This window comes from Scyliorhinus torazame, chromosome 17 (genome assembly GCF_047496885.1).
Source record: "Scyliorhinus torazame isolate Kashiwa2021f chromosome 17, sScyTor2.1, whole genome shotgun sequence".
Classification (NCBI taxonomy): domain Eukaryota; kingdom Metazoa; phylum Chordata; class Chondrichthyes; order Carcharhiniformes; family Scyliorhinidae; genus Scyliorhinus; species Scyliorhinus torazame.
In genome coordinates, this window is record NC_092723.1 from 154,671,599 (window position 1) to 154,699,588 (window position 27,990).

At 49.6% G+C, this 27,990-nt stretch overlaps 1 long non-coding RNA gene across 1 annotated transcript in view; it reads right to left on the minus strand.

The window, feature by feature from the left end:
* LOC140393588 (uncharacterized) overlaps positions 1 to 27,990 on the minus strand; it is a 134,863-nt gene that overhangs the window by 48,593 nt on the left and 58,280 nt on the right. The window lies entirely within an intron of this gene.

The window sequence follows — 27,990 nt, forward strand, 5'->3', positions numbered from 1 at the left end:
TCTATCAGAGCCATGGCATATTACTGTGGTCACTAATTGCTCTTCCTGGTGTTTAAATGCAGTAAAAGGATAAACATAGAAATCAGTGGCAAAGGAGACAGGAGAAATATTTCCCACAGAAGAATGCCTGTCTGTCCACAAACACTCAAGTTATGAATTAGAATTGGTGAAGGCCAACGGCGGCAGGGTGGCACAGTGGTTAGCACTGCTGCCTCACTGCGCTGAGGATCCGGGTTCGATCCCGGCCCCAGATCGCTGTCCGTGTTGAGTTTGCACATTCTCCCCATGTCTGCGCAGGTCTCACCCAACGAACCCCCCCAAAAAAAAGATGTGCAGAGTAGGTGAATTGGCCATGCTAAATTGCCCCTTAAAGGAAAAAAAAATTGGATACTCTAAATTTAAAAAAAGGATTGGTGGTGGCCTGTCTGCAGTTTGTTCTCTTTCACAGGGACAGGAAGGAAACTCCCAGCTGCTCCAACAGGGTGGATGCTGTGCAACATCTGATAGATTGGATGGTGCAGCCGTCATAATTGTTATTATGGTCATTATTCCTTAGCGACAGGAAGCTGACGCTTCCTCTGATGTCAAGCTCAAGTTGATCTTTGTGCTGTTGACTCAAAGCCGCTGTTAGTCTTATGAATAGAATTGCCTCAGTGCGTAAGTTCCTGGAAAAGAAAAAGCAACACTGTCTGCGTTAGTTGATGTGTTGGGTGTTCTGGATCACATACAGGTCACCAACACTTGAAGTAGTGCATCACTATTTTATTTAAAGGTTAACTACTTAAACATACTTGAACTGTGGGTAAATACGATACCAGCTTTAACTAAAGACCTTTGCCTTGTCCTAACCATTTGATGCACTCAGCACATGGTGAATGTCTGTGTTGCAGGCTGTGAGCTCTGTGCTCCTAGCTAGCTGCTACTCGAATGAGCGGGAACTCTGATGTCCCCTGTCTTTATAGTGCGTGTGTTCTCACTGGTGATTGGCTGCAGTGGTGTGTATGTTGATTGGTCCCACTGTGTGTCCATCAGTGTGTGTCTGCACCATGATATACTGGTGTATATTATGACATCCCCCCTTTTATATAAAAAAATGTGCCTGCGTGACAATAAATAGTGTGTGGTGAATGTTTCTGACTATGTGTGTGCGAAATATTTACAGGACTATGTACATAAAACTAAGCTATTTACATGGGAAGGTGCCTGGTGCAGAAAAAAAGTGTGTCACACAAATAACGAGATGAACACTATATACAAACCACTTGAACGATTAAACGGAAGAACAGAACAGACCAGAGAGTCCATTAGTGCAAAGTTCACAAATCAAGTCTCTGAGGTGGGCGACGAATTCTGGTTGACCGCCTCAAGAGTGGGGTCAGGAGCCACCAGCTGAGGAGTGGGCTGGACTGCGTCAGAGTGAGGAGGCTGCAGAGTAACCGGAATCTCTGCATAGTCCAGGTCAGGGACAACAGGAGTGCGTGGCACTGGCGGAGGATCACATAGCGAGTGCGGAACGAGATGAAGGGCACACCGATTACGGCGCAGAATGGAACAATCCGGTAGATGAACCAGGAACGAGCGGGGAGCCACCTGCCGAAGAACCACAGCAGTTGCAGACCAGCCATCATCCGGAAGATGGATGCGGTCATTGTCATCTGGAGCCAGAGCAGGGAGATCAGCTGCACGGGCGTCATGAGCCGCCTTGTGCTGTGCACAAGACAGTTGCATTCGTTGAAGGACCGGAACGTGGTCGAGGTCTGGGACGTGAATGGACGGCACCGTCTTTCTCAGGGTGTGACCCATGAGCGGCTGGGCTGGCGACAGGCCAGTGGACAGTGGGGCCGAGCGATAGGCCAGCAGGGCGAGGTAGAAGTTGGATCCCGCATCGGCAGCCTTGCAGAGGAGCCATTTGACTACGTGGACGCCCTTCTCCACTTTGCCATTGGATTGGGGGTACAGGGGACTGGATGTCACATGCACAAAGTTGTACCCGCTGGCAAAGTTGGACCATTCCTGGCTTGCGAAGCAGGGGCCATTGTCCGACATCACAGTGAGTGGGATGCCGTGAAGAACAAAGGTGTCCTTACAGGCACGGATGACTGCAGACGATGTGATGTCGTGCAAACGTACCACCTCCGGGTAGTTTGAAAAATAGTCTACAATCAGAACATAGTCCCTGCCCAGCGCGTGGAACAGGTCGATGCCGACCTTGGACCAAGGGGACGTGACCAACTCATGGGGCTGTTGGGTCTCACGTGGTTGGGCCGGCTGGAACCGCTGACAGGTGGGGCAGTTGAGCACTGTGTTGGCGATGTCGTCATTGATGCCGGGCCAGTACATTGCCTCTCGGGCCCGTCGGCGGCACTTCTCCACGCCAAGATGGCCCTCGTGTAGCTGTTCCAAGACGATCTGGCGAATGCTGTGCGGGATAACAATGCGGTCCAGCTTCAGGAGGACACCATCGACTACCGCCAGATCATCTCTGATGTTGTAGAACTGCGGGCATTGGCCCTTGAGCCACCCGTCTGTTAGGTGGCGCATGACACGCTGTAGCAGGGGGTCAGCCGCAGTCTCGCAGTGAATTTGGACGAGGCGTTCATCCGTGGCCGGTAGATTGGAGGCCACGAAGGTCACATGGGGGTCAACCTGGCAGACGAATCCCGCTGGGTCACACTGGGTGTTGACTGCCCTGGACAGAGCGTCAGCTATGATCAGGTCTTTGCCCGGAGTGTATGCGAGCTGAAAGTCGTATCGCCGGAGTATGAGCAGAATGCGCTGGAGGCGAGGCGTCATGTCATTCAAGTCTTTTTGTATTATATTGTATTACACTCAAGTCGACCTACACCACAGACTACGCTGAGAGACTCTGCCGTTGCACCTCTCTCACACTCCTCAACCACCTCGTACACCAACTCTACAGCAGACGACGCAACCTGGAAACCAAGATAGAGGCCATATTCTCAACTTGCGCTCAGGATGCAGCAGACCAGCTGCGGAACACCGCCAAACAGATGAGACAACAATACTATGCCACCTGTATGCACACCAAGAACAGAAAGCTTGAGAAACTTGGCATCACCACTGGCAGCAACCAAGCCACCCCCGGTGTCACAGTAGAAAACAATACAGGGAAATCTATTGTCAACTTGTCAGACTACACCCTTCAACCAGACGAAATCGAAGTCCTCAGCAGAGGACTCAATTTCTGCACCACCACCAAAATGGACCCCATCAGTCTCGCGGCAGACACGGAGGAATTCATCAGGCGAATGAGGCTCCGGGAATTCTTCCACAGACCCCAAGAGGCCAACAGCGAACTCAAGCAGACTATCAATGAACCGGAACAGCAGACCGAGAGATCTGCGGTGCGGCAACCGAAGAGGAAAGAGTCGAATTGGACCCCTCCGGAAGGCCACTGCCTTAGACTCGACATGTGTGCTCAAGCCGTCAGGAGTCGCGTCAATGCCAGATTCATCAGTCGCATTCACAAGACAGCCCCGAACGTCACCCAAGCACAACGCAATGCCATCCGCGCTCTCAAGGCCAACCGCAGCATCGTCATCAAACCAGCAAAGGGGGGGCCACTGTCGTACTGAACAGAACGGACTACTGCAAAGAGGTATACCGACAACTGAACAACCAAGAACACTACAGACAGTTACCCGCAGATCCGACCAAGGAACACATCCGCCAACTTAACAGTCTGATCAAGACCTTGGATCCAGATCTTCAGAGCACCCTACGTGCTCTCATCCCACGTACTCCCCGCATTGGAGATCTCTACTGCCTCCCGAAAATACATAAGGCCAACACACCAGGCCGCCCTATCGTTTCAGGCAATGGGACCCTGTGTGAGAACCTCTCTGGCTACATCGAGGGCATCTTAAAACCCATCGTACAAGGTACACCCAGCTTCTGTCGCGACACGACGGACTTCCTACAGAAACTCAGCACCCATGGACCAGTTGAACCAGGAACATTCCTCGTCACAATGGACGTCTCGGCACTCTACACCAGCATCCCCCATGACGACGGCATTGCTGCACAGCCTCAGTACTCAACACCGACAACTGCCAATCTCCAGACGCAATTCTGCAACTCATCCGCTTCATTCTGGATCACAACGTCTTCACCTTCGACAACAAGTTCTTCATCCAGACGCACGGAACAGCCATTGGGACCAAATTCGCACCCCAATACGCCAACATCTTCATGCACAAGTTTGAACAGGACCTACTCACCGCACAGGACCTTCAACCGATGTTATACACCAGATACATCGATGACATTTTTTTCCTTTGGACCCACGGCGAAGAATCACTGAAACGACTACACGATGACATTAATAAGTTCCATCCAACCATCAGACTCACCATGGACTACTCTCCAAAATCAGTTGCATTCTTGGACACACTCGTCTCCATCAAGGACGGTCACCTCAGCACTTCGCTTTACCGCAAACCCACGGATAACCTCATGATTCTCCACTTCTCCAGCTTCCACCCTAAACACATTAAAGAAGCCATCCCCTATGGACAAGCGCTCCGTATACACAGGATCTGCTCAGACGAGGAGGAGCGTAACAGACATCTACAGACGTTGAACGATGCCCTCGTACGAACGGGATATGGCACTCGGCTCATCGAGCGACAGTTCCAACGCGCCACAGCGAAAAACCGCACCGACCTCCTCAGAAGACAAACATGGGACACAACCGACAGAATACCCTTCGTCGTCCAGTACTTCCCCGGAGCGGAGAAACTACGTCATCTTCTTCACAGCCTTCAACACGTCATTGATGACGATGAACATCTTGCCAAGGTCATCCCCACACCCCCACTACTTGTCTTCAAACAACCGCGCAACCTCAAACGAACCATTGTTTGCAGCAAACTACCCAGTCTTCAGAACAGTGACCACGACACCACACAACCCTGCCATGGCAATCTCTGCAAGACGTGCCAGATCATCGACATAGATACCACCATTACACGTGAGAACACCACCCACCAGGTACGCGGTACATACTCGTGCGACCCGGCCAACGTTGTCTACCTCATACGCTGCAGGAAAGGATGTCCCGAAGCGTGGTACATTGGCGAGACCATGCAGACGCTGCGACAACGAATGAATGGACATCGCGCAACAATCACCAGGCAGGAATGTTCCCTTCCAGTCGGGGAACACTTCAGCAGTCAAGGGCATTCAGCCTCTGATCTCCGGGTAAGCGTTCTCCAAGGCGGCCTTCAGGACGCGCGACAACGCAGAATCGCCGAGCAGAAACTTATAGCCAAGTTCCGCACACATGAGTGCGGCCTCAACCGGGACCTGGGATTCATGTCGCATTACATTCATCCCCCACCATCTGGCCTGCGAAATCCTACCAACTGTCCTGGCTTGATACAATTCACACCTCTTTAACCTGGGGTTACCCCATCTCTGGATCTGTAAAGATTTAATCACCTGCTAATGGTCGCATTCCTAGCATTGTTTGGCATCTTTGAATTTGTCTCTATACGTGTTTCTGGAACATACCTCTTCATTCACCTGAGGAAGGAGCAGCGCTCCGAAAGCTAGTGACATCGAAACAAACCTGTTGGACTTTAACCTGGTGTTGTAAGACTTCGTACTGTATTATATTGACCAGTGGGCGATGGTCAGTCTCGACGGTGAATTGGGGAAGGCCGTACACATAATCATGAAATTTGACTCCTTTTCTATCTGCGCGTAGTGCTGCTCCGTGGGAATCATGGCGCGTGACACATATGCAACGGGGGCCCATGATGAGGCCTCATCGCATTGCAGGAGCACTGCCCCAATGCCAGATTGGCTGGCATCGGTCGAAATTTTTGTCTCTTTCACTGGATCAAAAAAGGCCAATACCAGGGCCGTGGTAAGTTTGGTTTTAGGTTCTGTCCATTCGCTCTCGTGGGCAGGAAGCCATTGGAAGTCTGTCGTCTTCCTCACCAGGTTCCTGAGAGCTGTGGTATGAGAGGCGAGGTTAGGGATGAACTTCCCTCGGAAGTTGACCATGCCCAGAAATCGGAGGACCGCCTTCTTGTCCTCTGGCTTTTTCATGGCTGTGATGGCAGCCACCTTGTCCGCATCCGGCCGCACACCCAACTGGGAGATGTGGTCCCCTAGGAACTTGAGTTCCGTCTGGCCGAAGGAGCATTTGGCTCTGTTGAGGCGTAGGCCCCGCTCCCGTACGTGTTTGAACACGCGCTGGAGGTGACTGATATTCTCCTGTGGGGTGGTGGACCAAATGATTATGTCGTCAACATAGACGCGAATGCCTTCCATCATTTGTTCCATGATCCTGTTGAATACTTCGGACGCCGATATGATCCCAAACGGCATCCTGTTGTAACAATATCTGCCAAAAGGGGTGTTGAAGGTACACAGTTTCCCGCTGGTATAGTTGAATTTGCCAGAATCCTTTTGCGGCGTCAAGTTTGGTGAAGAGCTTGGCCCGAGCCATCTCGCATGTGATCTCTTCGTGCTTGGGGATTGGGTAATGCTCCCTCATTATGTTGCGATTCAGATCCTTTGGATCAATGCAGATTCTGAGCTCGCCGGAAGGCTTCTTTACGCACACCATGGAACTGACCCAGTCGGTTGGTTCCGTAACTCTGGAGATCACTCCTTGGTCTTGGAGGTCCTACAGCTGCTGCTTGAGGCTGTCCTTGAGGGGTGCTGGGACTCTGCGAGGTGCATGCACCACAGGCGTGGCGTTCTGTTTGAGTATGATCTTGTAAGTATATGGGAGCGTGCCCATGCCTTCGAATTCGATGCGGTGCTGGTCGATGATGGCGTTGAGTTGCGCCCTGAAGTCAGCATCCTGGAAGGCAGACGTGTCATCAGAAGAGAGAGAATGAACTCTTTGAACGAGGTTTAGCAATTTGCACGCCTGTGCGCCAAGCAGAGAGTCCTTCGAGGAGCCCACAATTCGAAAGGAAGGATGGCTTTTCATGACTTGTGCGTCACTTCGAGTTGGCATGAGCCGGTAGCAGGAATGATGTTGCCATTGTAGTCCAATAGCTGGCAGGCCGATGGGAGAATGGTTGGTTTGACACAAAGGCTTTGGAAAGCAGACCACGCCATGAGATTGGCGGAGGCACCAGTGTCCAGGCAGAATCGTATTTGGGACCGGTTGACCGTCAGGGTGGCACACCACTCATCATCTGGATCGATGCTGTATACCGACAGCGGCTGATGTCTTTGCTTCGGGGACAGCCTGTTTTTCATTATGACACTGACTCGAAAACGCCTTCGGGTCCTCGGTGTCACTGCTGTGTGGGAGGTCGGAATTGGACTCGGTGACCGTGGGTTGAATTGCCTGAACATTCCTGCGAGGCTGGCTGAAGCGATATGAATTGGAAGGCTGAGCTGCTCGACAGCAGGCAGCATAGTGGCCAAGTCTTCCACATCATAGGCATTGTCGAGATTTTGCGGGGCATTGCCACTTTAAATGGACGGAGCCACAGTTGCCGCACATCGTGACGTCAGCACGTTAGCTGCGCCACAGCGCATGCGCGGTGCGGTCCTACGTGATGTGCGCCTGCGCATTACGTTCCTCCATGTCACCATCCCCTCGTTTGGTGTGTGCAAGCGCGTGAGTCCGCGAAAAGCACGCAAAATGGCCTCCCTCATCCAGGCTGAGGCCCTGGAGGTGCTCAATCACTTGGATCCGTTCCGCCTCGTGGGGACCTTGCTGCGCCGTTTCAGCCGCTTGTATATGGGAGTACCGACTGGGGGCATTTTCATGTAGGACACAGGTCTCGATGGCGGTCGCTCGGGTGAGTTGCTTTATTTTGAGGAGCTGCTGACGTAGGGGGTCCGACTGAACACCGAAAACGATCTGGTCGCGTATCATGGAGTCGGAGGTGGGCCCGTAGCTGCAAGATTGCGCAAGGATGCGGAGGTGCGTTAGAAAGGATTGGAAAGATTCGTCCTCACCCTGCAAACGCTGCTGGAACACGTAGCGTTCGAAACTTTCATTCCCCTCTATGCTGCGGTGAGTGTCAAATTTGAGGAGAACCGTCTTGAACTTCGTCTTGTCTTCGTCATCTGCAAAGGTGAGAGAGTTGAAAATATGGATGGCATGGTCCCCGGCCGTGGAGAGGAGAAGAGCAATCTTTCTGGTGTCCGAGGCGCCCTCCCTGTCCGTGGCTTTGAGGAAGAGCTGGAAGCGCTGTTTGAAAATCTTCCAGTTGGCCCCGAGGTTGCCGGCGATGTGGAGCGGCGGTGGGCTGATGTTGTCCATGTTGCAGAATGACGGAATGCTGGCGGAAGGCAGATCACTTGCAGGTAGGTCTAAGAAGTGCTAGTATGCACTGCTCCAACAGGGTGGATGCTGTGCAACATCTGATAGATTGGATGGTGCAGCCGTCATAATTGTTATTATGGTTATTATTCCTTAGCGACAGGAAGCTGACGCTTCCTCTGATGTCAAGCTCAAGTTGATCTTTATGCTGTTGACTCAAAGCCGCTGTCAGTCTTATGAATAGAATTGCCTCAGTGCGTAAATTCCTGGAAAAGAAAAAGCAACACTGTCTGCGTTAGTTGATGTGTTGGGTGTTCTGGATCACATACAGGTCACCAACACTTGAAGTAGTGCAACACTATTTTATTTAAAGGTTAACTATTTTAAACATACTTGAACTGTGGGTAAATACGATACCAGCTTTAACTAAAGACCTTTGCCTTGTCCTAACCAGTTGATGCACTCAGCACATGGTGAATGTCTGTGTTGCAGGCTGTGAGCTCTGTGCTCCTAGCTAGCTGCTACTCGAATGAGCGGGAACTCTGATGTCCCCTGTCTTTATAGTGCGTGTGCTCTCACTGGTGATTGGCTGCGGTGTGTATGTTTTTAAAAAAATATATTTATTAAAGTTTTTTAACACAATTTTTCTCCCTTACAACCAATAACCCCCCCCCCCCTCGTAACAAAAAAAAACGAGAAATCGTGCAGAGCAAGATATATACATGGCAAAATGATATATTTACACAGCTTTGTACACTGACCCTCACCCGTACGTGCCAGTTTCCCCAACCCTTCATGTTATCTCTTGCTCATCCACCCTCCCAGGCAGTCCCCCCCTTTCCCCCCCTCCCCCCCCCCCCAAAGGTTGCTGCTGACCGACCTTCCTCTAATGCTGCACGAGATAGTCTATGAATGGTTGCCACCGCCTGTAGAACCCCTGCGCAGACCCTCTCAAGGCGAACTTAATCCTCTCCAACTTTATGAACCTAGCCATATCATTTATCCAGGCCTCCAGGCTGGGGGGCTTCGCCTCCTTCCACATCTGTAAGATCCTTCGCCGGGCTACTAGGGACGCAAAGGCCAGAATGCCGGCCTCTTTCGCCTCCTGCACTCCCGGTTCGTCCACTACTCCAAATATTGCTAGCCCCCAGCTTGGCTTGACCCGGACTTTTACCACCTGAGATATTGCTCCCGCCACTCCTCTCCAGAACCCCTCCAGTGCCGGGCATGACCAAAACATATGGACATGGTTCGCCGGGCTCCCTGAGCACCTTTCACATCTGTCCTCTACCCCAAAGAACCTACTCAACCTCGCCCCCGTCAAGTGCGCTCTGTGGACCACCTTACATTGTATCAGGCTGAGCCTGGCACACGAGGAGGAGGAATTAACCCTACCTAGGGCATCAGCCCACAGACCTCCCACGATCTCCTCCCCCAGCTCCTCCCCCCATTTACCCTTCAACTCTTCTGCCAGCGCTTCCCCCTCTTCTTTCAACTCCTGGTGTATTGCCGACACCTTGCCCCCCCCGACCCATACACCCGAGATCACCCTATCCTGAACTTCTTGTGCCGGGAGCAATGGGAATTCCCTCACCTGTCGCCTCACAAAAGCCCTCACCTGCATATATCTAAAGGCATTTCCCGGGGGTAACTCGAACTTCTCCTCCAGTGCCCCTATGCTCGCAAATGTCCCGTCAATGAACAGGTCCCCCATTCTTCCAATCCCCGCCCGATGCCAGCTCTGGAACCCCCCGTCCATCTTCCCCAGGACAAACCGGTGGTTACCACTGATCGGGCACCACACCGATGCTCCCATTGCACCCCGGTGCCGTCTCCACTGGCCCCAGATCTTTAGCGTTGCTGCCACCACCGGGCTCGTGGTATACTTTGTCGGCGAGAGCGGCAGCGGTGCCGTCACCAATGCCCCAGGCTCGTTCCTTTACAGGACGCCATCTCCATCCTCTTCCATGCCGCCCCCTCTCCCTCCATAACCCACTTGCGGATCATCGCCACATTTGCTGCCCAGTAGTAGCTCCCCAGGTTTGGCAGCGCCAACCCTCCTCGGTCCCTACTGCATTCCAGGAACCCTCTCCTTACCCTCGGGGTCCTATTCGCCCACACAAACCCCATAATACTCCTGCCTACTCTCTTAAAAAAGGCCTTAGTGATCACGATGGGAAGGCACTGAAACACAAACAGAAACCTCGGAAGGACCACCATTTTGACCGACTGCACCCTACCCGCCAGCGAGAACGGTAACATGTCCCATCTTTTGAAATCCTCCTCCATTTGCTCCACCAACCTCGTCAGATTCAGTTTATGTAGGGTCCCCCAACTCCTGGCTATCTGGATCCCCAGATACCGAAAGCTCCCCTCCGCCCTCCTCAGCGGTAGGTCCCCTATCCCTCTTTCTTGGTCGGTGTTGTGTATGTTGATTGGTCCCACTGTGTGTCCATCGGTGTGTGGCTGCACCATGATATACTGGTGTACATTATGACATTAGTATCTCTTCTTCTTTGTGCGCTGTCCTAGAGCCAGACCCTACCCCGCACTTGAGCCAAACCATTTCCTTTTCTTTGACTCCTGTTAAAGAGCTGCTTCCTCCTGTTTTAAAATATGCAAAGCTCTAGCATCTTCAATTTCAGAAATCATGTAACTTCACTGGGATGGGTTTAATGGAGGGACGGTGAGGGCTTTCAGTATAATCACCCAACAGCAACCTTCCCTCATGAGGAAGTCCTCATGAAATGAAATGAAAATCGCTTATTGTCACAATAAGCGGGGAGGCTGTTACGGGAATTGAACGTGCTGCTGGCCTGCCTTGGTCTGCTTTCAAAGCCAGCGATTTAGCCCTGTGCTAAACAGCCCCTATTCCCTTCAGGTGCACTCATTCCTGGAGAACTGGACATGAGAAGATCAACACTTGTTGTGAGTAAGGATATCAGAGCTTTGGATGACCTCAAGTTTACGGAGGGTAGAATTTCAGAGACCAGTTCGATGTGCGTTGGAATGATAAAATCTTGAGGTAACAAAAGCATGAATGAGAGTTTTAGCAGCTGAGGCATTGTAGGGTCGACTTGGGCAATGTTACAACGTGGAAGTAGACAGTCTTGGTGATGGTGCAGTTAAGAAGTCACCTCAGGATCAAATATGACACCAAGGTACAGCCTTGAACAGTTGCCAGGGAGACATGGAATGGGTGACTGTGATTGGTGTCTCCTTTAGTTATGGTTAAAAAAATAATCATAGAATTTACAGTGCAGAATGAGGCCATTCGGTCCATCGAGTCTGGACCGGCCCTTGGAAAGAGCACATGAACAATGCCCACACCTCCACCCTATCCCCGTAACCCAGCAACCCCACCTAACCTTTTTGGACATTAAGGGTAATTTAGCATGGCCAATCCACCTAAACGGCACATCTTTGGACTGTGGGAGGAAACCGGAGTACCCAGAGGAAACCCACCCAGTCACTGGGAGAACGTGCAGACTCCGCACAAACAGTGACCCAAGCCGGAAATCGAACCTGGGACCCTGGAGCTGTGAAGCAACAGTGCAAACCATTGTGCTACTGTGCTGCGACCAATTTTTTTTTTTTTACAAAGTCACGAGACAGTAGAGACTGAAAACTCACTGTTGAAAATTCAGCTAAACTTTTCCCTTCTGAGCCATTGAAACAATATACTTTTGAAGATTTCATGATGCAATGTTAATTACCAGAAAATATAAGCAAGCAAGCTCATTTCTTTTTTTTTAGGAAACATTTTATTGAGGCATTTATAATTTTAACATTTTAACATATTAACATTCTAAATAACAGAACAGTCCAGCACACGCAAAAACCCCACAGTAACATGCCCAGCTTCCCCCCCTCCCCCCGCCCTAACTCCTAGCCACCCATATATTAGATTCCCTGCCCTTATTCTCCACTTCCATGCCTCCCCTTCCCCCCCACCCCCATTCCTCCCCCTCCCCCTTCTGCTGACGGTCAGTTTTCCTTAAAGAAGTTGATGAACGGCTGCCACCTCCAAGCGAACCCCTGTATTGAACCCCTGAGGGGGAATTTAATCTTCTCTAGCCTGAGAAACTCTGACCTGTCACTGACCCACACCCCCAACATTGGAGGCTCCGAGTTCCTCCATCCCAGCAAAACCGTCTCCGGGCCACCAGGGAAGCAAAGGGCAAAACGTCGGCCTTTCTCCCCCCCCACCCCCCCCCCCGCCCCAGGCTCCCAGATCTTCCGACATTCCAATTATTGCCACCTCTGGACTCGGAGTCACCCTCCCTTCCAGGACCTCTGACATGACACCTGCGAATCCCTGCCAAAAAACCCTCCCCTTCGGACACGCCCAAAACATATGTACGTGATTCGCTGGACTTCCCCCGCACCTCCCGCACCTGTCCTCCACCTCCTCAAAAAGCCTACTCATCCGGGCCACAGTCACATGAGTCCCGTGGACCACCTTGAACTGGATCAGGCCAAGCCTGGCACATGACGAGGATGCGTTGGTTGTTTTCAATCAATTGTTTGATTGATAGCCCAACTTCCAACTCCCCCCCCCCCCCCCCCCCCCCGGCAACTCGTCTTCCCACGTCCTCTTCACCTCCCTGGTTGGGACCCCTTCCTACCCCATCAATTCCTTATATATTTCTGAGATCGTGCCCTCCCCAACCTCTGTTTTTGATATCACCTTATCCTGTAGCCCCCTTAGAGGGAGGCGAGGGAAGATTGGAACCTACCACCGGACAAGTCCCGGACCTGCAGGTACCGAATTCCGTTCCCACCCGGTAACTCAAACTCCTCCTCCAGGCTCGGGAAACCCTCCTCAATGAAGAGATCCCCAAATCTCTCAACCCCTGCCCACTGCCACCTCCTAAAGCCCCCATCCACCCCAACCCCCCCACCCCCACCCCCCGGAGCGAACCGGTGATTGTCACAGATCGGTGACCACACCGACGCCCCCTCCAGTCTCATATGCTGCCTCCATTACCCCGACACACTCAGTGCAGCCACTATCACTGGGCTTGTGGAATACCGAGCCGGCGAGAACGGCAGAGCCCCCAGTCTCGTGTCCTTACAAGATGCAGCCTCTAAACCGCTCCCACACCGACCCCTCCCCCTTCCTAACCATCAAAATATTAGCTGCCCAGTAGTAAATAATAAAGTTCGGAAGGGCCAAGCCTCCCTCCCCGCGCCCCCGCTCAAAAAGGACCTTCTTCACCCTCGGGGCTTTCCAGCCCATATAAAACCCGAGATCGCCACGTTCATTTTCCTCAAAAACGCCTTGGGGATAAAGATTGGGAGACACTGAAACTCAAACAGCAATCTCGGGAGGACTGTCATTTTCACAGTCTGTACCCTCCCCGCCAATGACAGGGGGAGCACGTCCCACCTGCGGAAGTCCCCTGTCATTTGCTCAATCACCCTGCCCAAATTTCATTTATGAAGCTGACCCCAGTCCCTTGCCATCAGAATCCCCAGAGACCTAAAACTCCTTCCCACCACTTTGAGCGGCATCTCCCTCAGTCTCTTCTCCTGCCCCCTTGCCTGGATCGCGAAGCCCTCGCTCTTGCTAATGTTTAGTTTGTAGCCCGAGAACCAGCCAAATTCCTCCAGTATTCCCATAATTCCTGCAATCCCTCCCCAATGGGTCTGCTATATACAGGAGCAAATCGTCCGCATTGAGTGAGACCCTATCCTCCACCACCCCCCTCTCACTATCCCCCGCCAAATGTTCAATGCCCTCAGTGCCATTGCCAAAGGCTCTTATGGCTAGGGTAAACAGTAGTGGGGAAAGTGGGCACCCCTGACTTGTCCCCCTGCACAGACTAAAATACTCTGACCGGACCGGTTGGTGCTTACATTCACCACTGGTGCCTGATATAGCAACCGGACCCAACCCACAAATCTCTGCCCGAACCCGAACCTTCCCAGGACATCCCACAGGTACCTCCACTCCACCCAATCAAAGGCCTTCTCTGCATCCATGGCCACCACCACCTCGACCTCGCGCCTCTCTGTAGGCATCATTATCACAATTAGGAGCCATTTGATATTGAACATCAGGTGTTGTCCCTTCACAAATCCCATCTGGTCCACCCCTATTACCTGCAGGACACAATCCGCTATGCGCATGGCCAAGATCTTTGCCAGCAATTTAGCATCCACATTCAACAGGGGGATCGGTCTATATGACCCACAACTCTCCAGATCCTTTTTCCACTTCAAAATAAGGAAGATCGATGCCTGCGATAACATTGAGGGGAGCACTCCCAGCTCCTTTGACTCATTAAAAGCCTTTACCAGGAGAGGCCCTAGTAACCCGGAAAACTTTCATAAAACTCAACCGGGTATCCATCAGGTCCCGGGGCCTTACCCGATTGCTTCGCCCCCCAACCCGTCTATAGCCTCCCCAAGCCGAATTGGCTCCCCAAACCCTCCACCAACTCCTCATCTATCCTTGGGAACTCCAGCCTCCTCAGGAATCACTTCATACTGTCCTCCCCGGCTGGGGGTTCTGATTTATACAATCGGCTGTAAAACTCATGAAACCACATCATTCACCCCCGCCAGTTCCAAAACCATCTTTTACTTTCCCAATCTATCTCGCCGCTTCCTGTTTCCTCAGCTGATGCGCCAACATCCTGTCGGCTTTTGCCCCACATTCATACACCGCCCCCTTCACCCTCCTCAACTGTCCCTCCACCTTCCCTGTGGACGGGAGCCCAAATTCCAGCTGCAGTCTCTGCCACTCCTTCAGGAGCCCCTCATCCAGAGACTCCGTATATCTCCTGTCCACCTGTAAAATTTCACCTACCAGCCTGTCCAACTCCGCCCGCTCAGTCTTCTCCTTATGTGCCCGAATTGAGATGAATTCCCCCCTAACAGCCGCCTTCAGTGCCTCCCAACACCACCCCCGCCGAAACCTCACATGTGTCATTGATCTTTATATATCCCCGAATGGCCTCCCTCACCCGCTCGCACACCTCCTCCTCCGCTAACAGCCCCACTTCCAACCTCCATTGCGGCCGCTGGGCCTTTCCTTTGTTGACTTGCAGGTCTACCCAGTGCGGGGCGTGGTCTGGCACCACAATTGCTGCATATTCGGCATCCACCACCTCAGCCAGCAGCGTTTTGTCCAACACAAAGAAGTCTATCCTGGAATACACCTTGTGCACACGGGAGTAGAATGAAAACGCCTTACTCCTTGGCCTCCCAAATCTCAACGGATCCCCTCCCATCCCCCGCACCTCTCCCCCCCCCCCCCCCCCCCCCCAATGCTTGCCTCCTTTGTAACATTGAGTGTTTTCTACTTTGCCCTGAAATAGGTTTTGGTTTGGTTTATGTAATAATCTTTGGAAGCTGGGTCCTACTCTCATAGAGTTGATGCAGCCTTGCACACAGCCTGAAAAATTGATTTCAGACAAATTTGTTGGACTACCAGACAAGTATCATTCTTTCACAACTTGAGACAGATTCAGATTTGTTCTTAAGCTTTTGTGCAAGAATGTTTTTCATTCAATAAACCCTTTAGGGGAACTTAGTTAAACAGATCTGAAATTAAAATTCTAATGACAATGAAACTATTGTCGTAAAAATCCGTCTGGTTCAGTAATGACCTTCAGGGAAGAAATAAGCCGTCCTTATCTGGACTGGCCTGTATGGAGCCTGACCCACAACAATGTGGTTGACTCTTAAATGCCCTCTGAAATGTCTGGCAAGCCATTCAGTTCTAACAATCTGCTAGAAAGTCACAAAAGAATGAAACCGGATGGATCACCTGATGTGAGCCTAGGCACTGGAAATGACGACAGCAAACTCAGCCCAGTCAACCCTGCAAAGACATCCCAAGTAACATCTGGAGGCTTGTGCCAAAATTAGCAGAGTTGTTTCACAGTCTAGTCAAGGAACAGTCGAAATAGTCATATTCACGGAGCCATACCTTGCAGACAATGACCCAGTCACCAACATCATCATTTCTGGGTATGTCCAGTCCCATTGACATGACAGACCCAGCAGAGGTGGTGACACGGTAGTATACAGACTGGAGCGAGCTTCCCTCAGAGTACTCAACATCAACTCCGGGTCTCATGGCATTAGGTCCCACATGAGCAAGGAAATCTGCTGATTACCATGTACCATTATCCTCTGAGCTGCTGAATCAGTACTCCTCAACGTTCAACACCACTTGGAGGGAACACTGAGGGTTGAATGTACTCTGGGTGTGGGACTTTTTTTTTAAGGAGGAAAATTGACCTAGCATTTTTATTTCAGTGCACACCATTTTCCCCCACATGTAATAAATTTTGTTATTCCCCTGCCTGATAGGTTTCCTGCCCCGACACATCTGAAATTAATACTGAACAATCTGCCATTGTATGCACAAACATTTCAGCAGATTGCTAACTGGCTTCAGGACAAAAAGCAAAGAATGGGAACAAACAAAACTCTCCGAAACCTGCCACGAAATTAACATCGATTCAAGGATTGTTGGTGTGGCAACTGAAATTTTATTTTATTCCCCCCCCCCCCCCCAGATGGCGCCGGATGGCGACTCTCTGTAGATCCTCTTCCTACATCTTTTACTTTTGAAAATATATATATTTTAAATATTTCTTTATTCTCCTCCTTTTTCACATTTTCTCCCAAATTTACATCCACCAACAATAAACAATAATCAGTACCAAATATGTCAATCCTCATATCAATAACAATGATCCCATTCTTCCACCAAACCCCAAACATTAGCCTGCATGTTCACATAAACAAATGACAAAAAGGAATCAGGAATCACCCATAGCCACCATTAACACACACAACCCCCCTCCCCCAACCCTCCCACCCACCCCCCCAACTAATGTTCAATGTTATCCAATTCTTGAAAGTGCATAATGATTAATGCCCATGAATTGTAGAACCCCTCCATCCTTCCCCTCAGTTCAAACTTAACCTTCTCAAGAGTCAAGAATTCCAATCCCCCGCCACGCCAGGGCACAGGGTGGAGAGGTTGCTCTCCAACCCATCAGGATCCGCCTTTGGGCGATCAACGAGGCGAAGGCTACAACATCTCCCTCCGCACCCGTTTCCAACCCTGGTTGGTCCGACACACCAAATATGGCCACCCGGGGCCAGTTTCACGTGCACCACTTTAGAAATTACCCTAAAAACCTCCTTCCAGTAATCCTCTAGCTTTGGACAGGACCAAAACATATAACCGTGATTAGCAACCGCCCCCCCCCCACCCCCCACCCCCCGCGCCCCCCCCCCCCCAGCTACATTTGGGTGTGGGACTTTAATGTCCATCATAAAGAGTGGCTCAGGAGCCCAGTTACAGACTGAACTGGTCAAGTCTGAAAGGACACAGCTGCTGGAGTGTGTCAGGGGCAGGTGGTGAAGGACTCAACAAGAGGGAAAGACATACTTGCCTTCATCCTCACCAACCTGCCTGCCACAGATGCATCTGTCTATGACAGTATTGGTAGGACAGACCACCACGCAGACATTAAGAAACAAAAGTCCCTTCTTAACATTGAGGATACCCTGCATCATGTTGGATGCCACTATCACTGAGTTAAATGGGATAGATTTTGAATTGATCGAGCAACTCAAGACTGGGCATGAGGTGCAATGGGCCATCAGCAGCAGCAGAATTGTACTCAGCCATAATCTGTAACTTCATGGCCCAGCATATCCCCCACACTACCAGGGATCAACCTTGGTAGTACTGAAGACTTGTGCTCCAAAACTTTTTGTGCACCCGGCCAAGCTGTTCCAGTACAGCTATAACGCCATCTACCTAGAAATGTGGAAAATTGCCCAGGTATGTCCTGTACACCAAATGCAGGACAAATCCAACCCAGCCAATTATTACCCCAGCAGTGTACCCTTGATCAACAGTGAAGTGATAGAAGGGATCATCAATAGAACTATGAAGCAGCACTTGTTTAGCAATAACCTGCTCACTGACACCCAGTTTTGGTTTCAATAGGGCCATTCAGTTAAACGTGGACAAAAGAGCTTGTCTCTAGAGGTGAGGTGAGAGTGACTCTCTTGACATCATCGTTGCCTTTGACTGAGTGTGGCGTCAAGGAGCTCCAGCAAAACTGGAATCAATGGGAATCTGGGGAAACATCTCTGGTTGGAATACCTAGCACAAAGGTCGATGGCTGTGGTTATTGGAAGTCAGTCGTTCAGTTCCAGGACATCGCTGCAGGAGTTCCTCAGGGTAGTGTCCTAGGCCCAAACATTTTCAGCTGCTTCATTAATGACCTTCCTTCCATCATACGGTCATAATGGGGAATGTTTGCTGGTGATTGCACATTTGCGACTCCTCGGATATTGAAGCAGTTCATGTTCAAATGCAGCAAGACCTGGATAATATCGAAGATTGGACTGACAAATGACAAGTAACATTCGTGCCACACAAATGTCAGGCAATGATCTCTCCAACAAGAGGGAATCTAACCATCGCTCCTTGACATTCAAATGAGGTGTCAACCTTATTCAGTTCAAAGTAGTTCACAGGGCACATATGACGGTGGCGTGAATGCGTAAATTCTTTGAGGGAATAGAGGTGTGGACGGGGCGCAGGAAGGCCTGTGAACCATGTCCACATATTTTGGGCGTGTCCGAAACTCAAGGGGTTCTGGCAAGGGTTTGTGGATGTAATGTACCAGGTGTTGGGGGTAAAGGTGGTCCCGAGCCCAGAGATAGCGATATTTGGGGTGTCGGTAGTCCAGAGGGCGAGAGAAGCCGATGTCTTGGCCTTTGCCTCACTGATAGCCCAGAGACGGATTTTGCTTGGGTAGAGGGACTCGGAACCATCGAAAGCGGGGGGTGTAGGTGAGTGACCTGGCAGAATTCCTGAGGTTGGAAAAGATTAAGTTCATCGTGCTATTCCTCGTGCGTGACCCAGAGACGGGCCGGATACAACAGTCCGAACTTCACCTTTTTCTTAAAAAGGATCGAACTAATCTGGTTGAAGCCTGCTCTTCTCCACACTCAGGTTTTGGTAAACCCGCAGGATACTGTTGTCCCACTTACAGCTCCGTGTCTGCTTGGCCCACTGTAGAATGCGCTCCTTATCCAAGTACCTGTGAAATCTCACCACCATTGCCCTCGGGAGTGGTCTCCCACTCGCGGCTTCCTCATGAGTGCTCTGTGAGCCCTGTCCACCTCCAAGGGTCGGAAGAATGTCCCCTCCCCTAGCAGCTTCTCAAACATGCCCGCTATGTATGCCCCAGCGTCCGCTCGTTCGGACCCCTTCGGGAGCCAAACGATCCTCAAGTTCTGCCAGCGGGACCTATTCTCCAGGTCCTCCACCTTCTCGAGGAGCTTTTTCTCCTGGTCTCTCAGCATCCCCACCTCCAGCTCCACCGCAGTTTGATGTTCCTCCTGCTCAGCCAGCACCTTCTCTACTTTCTGGATCGCCCGATCTTGGGCGTTCAATCTAAGTTCCAGCCGCTCAATTGACTCTTTTATCGGGTCCAAGCAGTCCGTTTCGGCTTAGCAAAGCCTTCCTGAAGCTGCATCAGCTGCTCCGTTGACCGCTGGGTCGACAAACCAGAGATCTGGTCCTCCGCCCTCCTGTCTCCTGCTGCAGCTTCAGCCCAAGCCTTCTCTGTCTTTCTGTTTCTGCCTTTACGAACACTTCTAGTCCTTCTCTCCATGCACCAATGCGGGAATTCAGCACACAATTGCCTCTGTCTTCAGTTTTACGATTCAAGTGCGGTAGAAAATCGGGGGAAAAGGTCCAAAAGTCCGACCAGGACGGGAGCCACCAAATGTGCGACTTACACTTTCATAGCCACCACCGGAAGTCCATCCTCACAAATGTAGAGTTACATGCAGATGTGGACAGATTCACGTGGAGACACAGATGCAGACACACAGGCAAATATGACAGACATGGGCACACATGTAATTAGGCACATGCATATACGTGCAAAGACTGGAATTTGCAGGCAGATACACAGACACATGCAGGTACAGATACAAAGATACAAACGCATGTGCAGGTACATACAGACACACACACACACAGACGCTTCTGACCACACCTATTGAGATGACATCAGCGTATGTGGCTGCCAATTACGATGGAGAGGGGCAGATATAGAGAGGGAAAGGGCTGTGAACGGCAGCAGTGTAAATCGATCAGAAGCTCCTTGCTTCCTTTGCCTCTCTCCATGTGAATGAGCCGTGTCGTGATGGGCTGTAAGTCGAACCCGATGCCGTGGCGCCAACACCAGAATGCGGGGCAGAAGGCGATGGAGCCGGTGTCGGCGATGGAGCGGCTGGCAGTGACCACGGGGGGGACGGAGCGCTCCTGGTATCGCTGCATCTTCCCATTCGGGCTGGTGTCTCTGGTGGTGGGGATCGCCGTGACCAGCATCACCTTCTCGGCGCGGGAGAGGCGGATGGACGCCGCGAAACTGGTCTCCCTGTCGGTGCTCGTCTTCAGCCTGATCCTCATTTCGGCCGCTTTCGGCTGCTGGAAGGTGCACCGGGACAGGAGGGAGCGGCGGGAGGTCAGTTCCCCGGCCGGGGAGAGCATCTTGTGAGGGCTGAGCACTGGCAGAGCTGCCTCAAACTCCGGGGAGAGGGGGGAGTGAGCGGCGTGGCACCCAGTCCCCCCCTCCAGCTGCTCCAGGTGTGGCTGAGCCGGGGCGAGTTGGACCAGGCTGAGTGAGTGAAGGGGGAGAATCGAGGTCGGTACAAATTTCGGCAGCCAGATGGACCCGGGTTTTACAAGTCCTACTTTCGGAGCTGGAGAGACGGGACACACACACTGAAAGCGGATAGAAAATCGGACAATGGGCTGCGGCTGGACTGCGAATGAAACTGTGCCACGATGTGGAGGACTTGGAGATTCAAACCCCAACACCGTGAGTTTGGAAATGAAAAGGAGCCGGTGCCTTGGAAACTGCCCCGGACTCGGTGCCTGAGGCATGGATGGGGCTTCTCTACATCTCCGACTCTCCATCTCTTTCTCTATGTCTCCTCCTCCCTCTCTCCACGTTTCCACTCCCTCTTCTCCACTCTGGACATTTCTCCCCCCCACAGACCTGTCTCCACATCTCCCCCTCTGACTCTCTATTTCCAAATAACCGCAGGAATTCAAATCTAATCTTTGTGATTGTGGGCTGCAATCAAGTATTGCAGTGGGGCTTTACACACCGTGTTTATTGGTTGGGGTGAATGTATGCATCATACTCACTGCTCTCGTTTTCAATACAGGAGTGGGATTTTTAAATGAAGATGGTTTAGTAACAGTTCCCACCGATCACCTGCAAGGAATGGGGGTTCTCTGGGTGTCAGTGCAGAAAAGATTGGTTTGGGCTGTGATGCCTTCCACAGCCAAATAGCCTGTCAACATTCATAGAATATAAGGCATTGCATGACTATATCTTATCCCGACCAGATTCAGAACCCTGACGATGGGAGCAGGCTAAGTATCGACCAGAAGAAAGTCTCTTTTTAAAAACGTTATAGTAAAGATTTCACCAGATTTTAGAACTTGTTGATTTTAGTCAGATCACCCAGACCTAATAAGATCAAACTGACACAGTCTTGTAACTATTTCAATGTTTCAGGCAGACTGGATTACTGAAAAAATATGGGTTTGTTTGGTATGGCAGAGTGAGGCTGATTCTGTGAATTTCACTAAATGCCTTCCTTCAATCTCTGTATTAATAATAATCTTTATTAGTGTCACAAGTAGGTTTACATTAACACTGCAATGAAGTTACTGTGAAAATCCCCTAGTCACCACATTCCGGCGCCCTTTCGGATACGCTGAGGGAGAATTCAGAATGTCCAATTCACCTAACAGCACATCTCTCGGGACTTGTGGGAGGAAACCGGAGCACCCGGAGGAAACCCACGCAGACACGGGGAGAACGTGGAAACTCCGCGCAGACAGTGACCCAAGCCGAGAACCGAACCTGGGTCCGAGGTGCTTTGAAGTAACAGTGCTAACCACTGTGCTAATGTGCCACCCATTAACACTACTGGGGAATAACCTGCTGGTTGAATAGCTAAATCTCAAGGAGCAGCCCTCTGGTTGAAGTGGTGGAGGGCTGCTGGTGTGGGGATGGAAATTAGGGTGACCAAATCCAACATTATGCAGGATCAGTCTTTTCTAACACATAAAACAGCAATACACTGCCGCCTTAAACTGGAGTTTCAATGATGATGGGCTGAATAATAGCCTGGCTTTTTAAAAAAGATGTCAATTCACAATCTGTGTGTGATGGACAGTACTTGAAGAGGGACATCTGACCGAATGATGTTAGACACATGATGCTGCTAGATATTATAATATTTTCCATGTGCCTGAAATGTGTTCTAGATAAAATTTCCCTGTAACCCATTGCACACTTTTTCCTGTTAATTATCTTACAAAGACACCCAGTATCCTAATGTGTACATGCAATTGCCAGCACAGAGGGTCTCCGCACTGTCCTAATATGTAGACATTACAATTTCTAACTTCTAATAAATACACATTGAAGAGCAGAGACCTGATTTGATTGTTCACTACCCTTCTTATTTATCACAGCTTGTCAGAATCTCCCGGGGCCTGTGACTCATTTTTATGAATATAGTACTCACTATTACAATTTGTTTTCTCAAAGACAGCTCTGGTTTCTGTGAAATCGCAGATCATGTTCTGTTTCATTGCATTTAACAAATTCAATAACCAAATCAAAGAATTGGGTCCCATCTGGTTGTGAAATTATGCGACAGATAGTGGCCTAAGAATATATTTAATGGAGGTATTAATCTGTCTTGGTAATCATTTACCTGTAGTGATAAGTAGCTCTTCAAGATCAGATTGGACAAGTATTTTAAAGGGAAACACAACATTGACTAAACCTGCCTGGACAGCAGAAAGGTTGATTAAAGGTCTCTTGGAGCCTACAGAATTTCTGCGTTTGAAATACATGGGTTCATTCCTGCACCAACACGATTTATTACCCTGTTACACAATCTTATCAACCCACAGCATCATTTTAAAGCCTTGGTTTCCCACAGCTTTCGTCAAATCATTAGTACCTCATTCACAGTTCACAGAATCACAGAATTGTTACAAACGCAAAAGGATACCATATGGCCCACCCTGTTTGCACTGATTCTCCGTTTGAGCATTTCACCTCGTGTCCTTCTCCTGCCTGCTCCTTGTAAGCCTGCAGATGGTTTATTTTCAAATAATCATCTAATTCTGTTTTAGAGTACCTCAATTGAACCTGCCTCCACCACACTCCCAGGCAGCACATTCCAGACCCTAACCAGGTGCTGTGTGAAAAAGATTTATTCTTCCTTTGCCAACTATTTTAAATCTGCCGTCTTGTTCTCGATCCTTTCATGAGTGGGGACAATTTCCCCTGTCTACTCTGTCCAGTCCCCTCATGCTTTTGACTACTTTATTAAAATCTCCTCTCGGCCTTCTTTTCTATGAGGAAAAGAGTCCCAATTTCTCCAATCCAACTTCAAACTGAAGTTCTTACCCCTGAAGCCATTCTCGTAAACCTCTTCTGCCTTCTCTCCAGTACCTTCACATCCTTCCTAAAATGGGGTGCCCAAAGTTATTTATTTATTTATCTATCTGTTTTGTAAATGCAGAAGCACCCAGACCAATATCTCTAAATATTGGAAATTAATTGACTAGGGTGCAAAGTAAATGATTGGGAAAAAATTAAGATCAAAGACGTTGTCATTAAATATGGGCTGAGTTAGTTTTTCTCCGATTGGAAGACCTGTCAAACTGATAGGCATCAAAGCTTGCCTAGGGAACGACAGATGGCCAAGAAATCTAGCCTGTTGCCAACAGCAGTGTCACAGTGAGTAATGTCTCTGCTGACGGCAGATTGCAACCAATGTGGTCCCAAAGAGTATTAAAAATACTTGTTGGGTATGATGAAGAAACAGTGTTAAATGGTACAGCAAGTGCAGTTATTGAGAAACATTTACAGTCAGCCTCCATCCTGGACATGGTGTGAGTGGTGGCAGGGAGAGAGCTGCTTTATATCTGGCCTGCAAACTGAAAATTCCTGGTGACGCAACCCATTAAAATGTAACAACTTCCTTTGTAAGTCATTTGCTGTATAACCCAGTAAACTTTGCAATTCACATTCTCCTTAGCAGCACAGTGCGTGTTTCACCGCAATTACTGGACAGCAATCCATATGAAGGAAATAATTATTTCATGTTTCCATTGTTAATGATGTGGTTCATTTCTGGTTTGACAAACACCTTGACAGTATTTACTCTACTGGGTGACGTGCAGGAGACAACCAGTTTCCAAGGTCATGATATACCATTGCATCCCTCTCTCTCTATCGACCAGGGCAGGATATAACCCAGCAAATACACACCCTGTGAGTCTGCAATTAGTTGAAGTGGTGAACACAAGAATGTTTAAAAGGCTAATAGTCTCAAATGCCATCCTTTTTTCAAATTCAACCCCACCTACTCGCCATGCCTCTTTTCTGTTTATTTCAGGAGGCACCATGACTGTCTATTTACTTGTTTTTGAGCCTAGCTGTGCAGTGACCAAACAACACGATATAAGAAACCCGTGTACTGTGGATTTTTCAGATCACAGAGGAGACTAGCACAGTACAAGGCCTGCTAAACACTTGCATCCCAGAGCTGCACTTACAGAGAGTCTGACCAGAGAACTGAAACTGGTGCTGTCTCTTTATCCTATAAAACCAAACCAAACCCTGATAAAGCCAGCTGTTGAGGAGGCGGGAAGGGTCCATTCTTATTTTCACTGAGTTCTCAACCTGTGTATTTAAAGCACTTTACATCAAATATTTGGCCTTCACTGTGCTCCCTGTATCATGTAATCTCTGAAAATCGGATTTTTGCACTGTATGTATTGAAAGATATATGTTGTAAGTAAGAACCTGGGGAAAGTGTTTGACCACAAACTGTTTCTTTGCTGATGCTGGGTTCCAAATTAATTAAAATAATGAAATGTTGTGCAGAATTTTACTTTGTGCTTCTTAGGATATGCTTAACGCTGCTGTGAATCGGGGCTGATGGATTTGCACTTTGATAGTTCCCTGAATCTCACAGAAAATGTGAAATTGTTGCAGAATTTTTTTCAACTAAGGCATTCACCTTGTTAACATTTTAATGGCATGTCATTAGATCCCACATTCCCCTAAATGTAATATATTTTTGTACCTTATTTTATATGGCTTCAAACAAATACGTCTGGTAAACTATGTTGAAATCCAGTGAAAAGCATAGGGAATGTCATTGTGCTGAATGTTCTTGTGTGGTATCACTTGGAATAAAAAATACTTTCACCGAAAATTGTGTTGGTTTGTTTCTTACAGGACATCTAAGTCAAACGGGAATTTTAATGAGAGCAGTCTAACCTACTGTACTTGACAGACTCACCTGCTGTAATTAACAGTGACAGTTCAAATATCTGTTGTTTATTTTACAAATATCCCTTGTGTTCAAATTGTTCTGAAAACCTTTTGTATTACATTCCCTATTGTTAATCTTGCCTAAATATTGTCCCTCCGAGAGGACTTTTGGACATTTATCTATGTTAGAGGTACTGTGGGCATGATTTAACCAGTCCGTTGCACCTGGCATGGATCACTGGGTAAACGGCAAGAAAGGCCAAAATCGAGATTTACCTTGGGCGCGAACCAGTTTGCAATTCACCCGGCCCACTCCCAGTGGTGAGTTCCTGATCTCGCCCGAAAATGGCAAGCATACGATTAACCCTCATTTGCATTCATTTCAATCTCATTACTGAGATTGAAATCAAATGCAGATGCCTCCTGGGAATTATTTGATTTCCCCAGCGGGAAATCATGCGGGTGTCGTTTAGTACTCCTTTTCAAAAGCGTGAAGCTATCGCAATGGCGGCTGAGATGAAGTGAGAAGGTGAGTAGCCATTTCCATTCACTGGTATGCAGCCCAAGGGTACCGGAGCTGCTGGCCCAGTGCTCGTGTGTGTGAGTGACGGGGGGGGGGGGGGGGGGTAGGAATCCCTTGGTCAGGGGTCTGAAGCGTTCAGGTCCCTGGGCCACAGGGATGAGAGGCTTTGCATTTGTGAAGCCTTCAAGCCATATTTAAATATTGTGGAGACCCATAAAGGAGGCAACCACAGTTGCAGCCTGTCTGTCCTGCCAAGCATTTCCAGAACAGAATCCTGCTGTGGCTTCTATGTTGACAGTTAATTTCAATCTGGTTGACTGTGACCAGGCTCTAGCTTTACAGCTGAAGGCTATTGCAAATGAGGAATTAGTCTTGTTAGTTGTGAGAGCACGTCACAGCTACAGGTTGTGTTTGCTACTTGCTCCTGCTGGTGGCTACTTGTGCCCAGAGGCTGCTGTTGCCGATTCCTTCCTTTTCTGTAGACGGAAAGAAGGACAATTGTTTCTAAGATACCTGGGTCCTGGAACACCGTGCTCAGGGGGACCCCCTATTACTTTCCTTTTGTTTTTCTGTCCACAACATCTTTGTCTATCTCCACCTATCGCTGGGCCCCTATCCAGCCCACCGCTCCACGCCCCCCACAACAGGAGAAATCTGACTCCAGTTCTCTCAAGCTTTTACAAAGAGTCATCCAGACTCAAAATTTTAGCTCCCATCTCTCTCCACAGATGCAGTCAGACCTTCTGAGATTGTCCAGTATTTTATGTTTCAGATTCCAGCATCCGCAGTAATTTGCTTTTATCTGATATAGTTTTGTATTGGTACCAATATGGAACGGTGACATTTCTTTGTTGTTTGATCGTTAGTGTGATATGTGATATGTTATGTAGTTGATTTTCAAATCTTTGTTACTGTTGACCATTTAATAAACAAAATATTCTCAACATCTCGAGCGCACGTGCCATGTTTCAGAGGATGATTGGTACATTGCAATTCAAGCAACCTTTGATGTCTGACCAGTGTGCCTGAACTCTAGGAGCGCCAGCACCATAGAGGCAGCTGCCAACAATCAAACATTAAAGAGCAGGATTTCAGGACTGGGGATCATCTCGCAGCCAAAGGGTAAGTGTGTGGATCAGTGGAGGGCACCTGAGCACAGTTTCCCGAATGTTCCCGGCAGAGGCCTGGGTTCTAGGGGCTCCTGATGTGGCCAGGGGTGAGTGTGCAGGGCAAGGTTTGCCAGCACAACTGGCTCGCTGGATGTCACTTTGAGAGAAGGTGGGACAAGTAAGGGTACGGGAGGCTTGTAGGATTTGAGGGTTCCGGGATGGAAACCTTAACTAATTGTCGGTCTATGTCCTTAATTCCTTACGGATACCAAAATGGTTGCTGGTGTCGGCCCCACAGCGATTGCCCTCGCGTTGCTGGTGGCAGCCCAGGTGGCCATATGCCAGAGGGTCAATGCAAGCTGGAGGCGGCACTCCATGTGCAGGGGTCCAGCGCACACCCTGAAGACCTGGCCACCCATCAGGCTGAGGAACAACCCATAGTGGGAAGCCACCGATGGCCCAAGATGTACAGGAATCATTGGTCTTTCAATGAGATGATGGACAGCATGTGCCAAAGGAGATGCTGTCTCAACAAAGAGACAGTCCGACACCAGTACCTCGATCTCGCACTTAGCACCCCGTGGAAGAGGAGGACACATGCTTCTGATGGCCGTGGAGATCACCGCAGCCCTCATCTTTTATGCCACCAGTTCATCCCAGGACTCAAGTGGGGACCTGTGCGGCATTTCACAGTTTACAGCC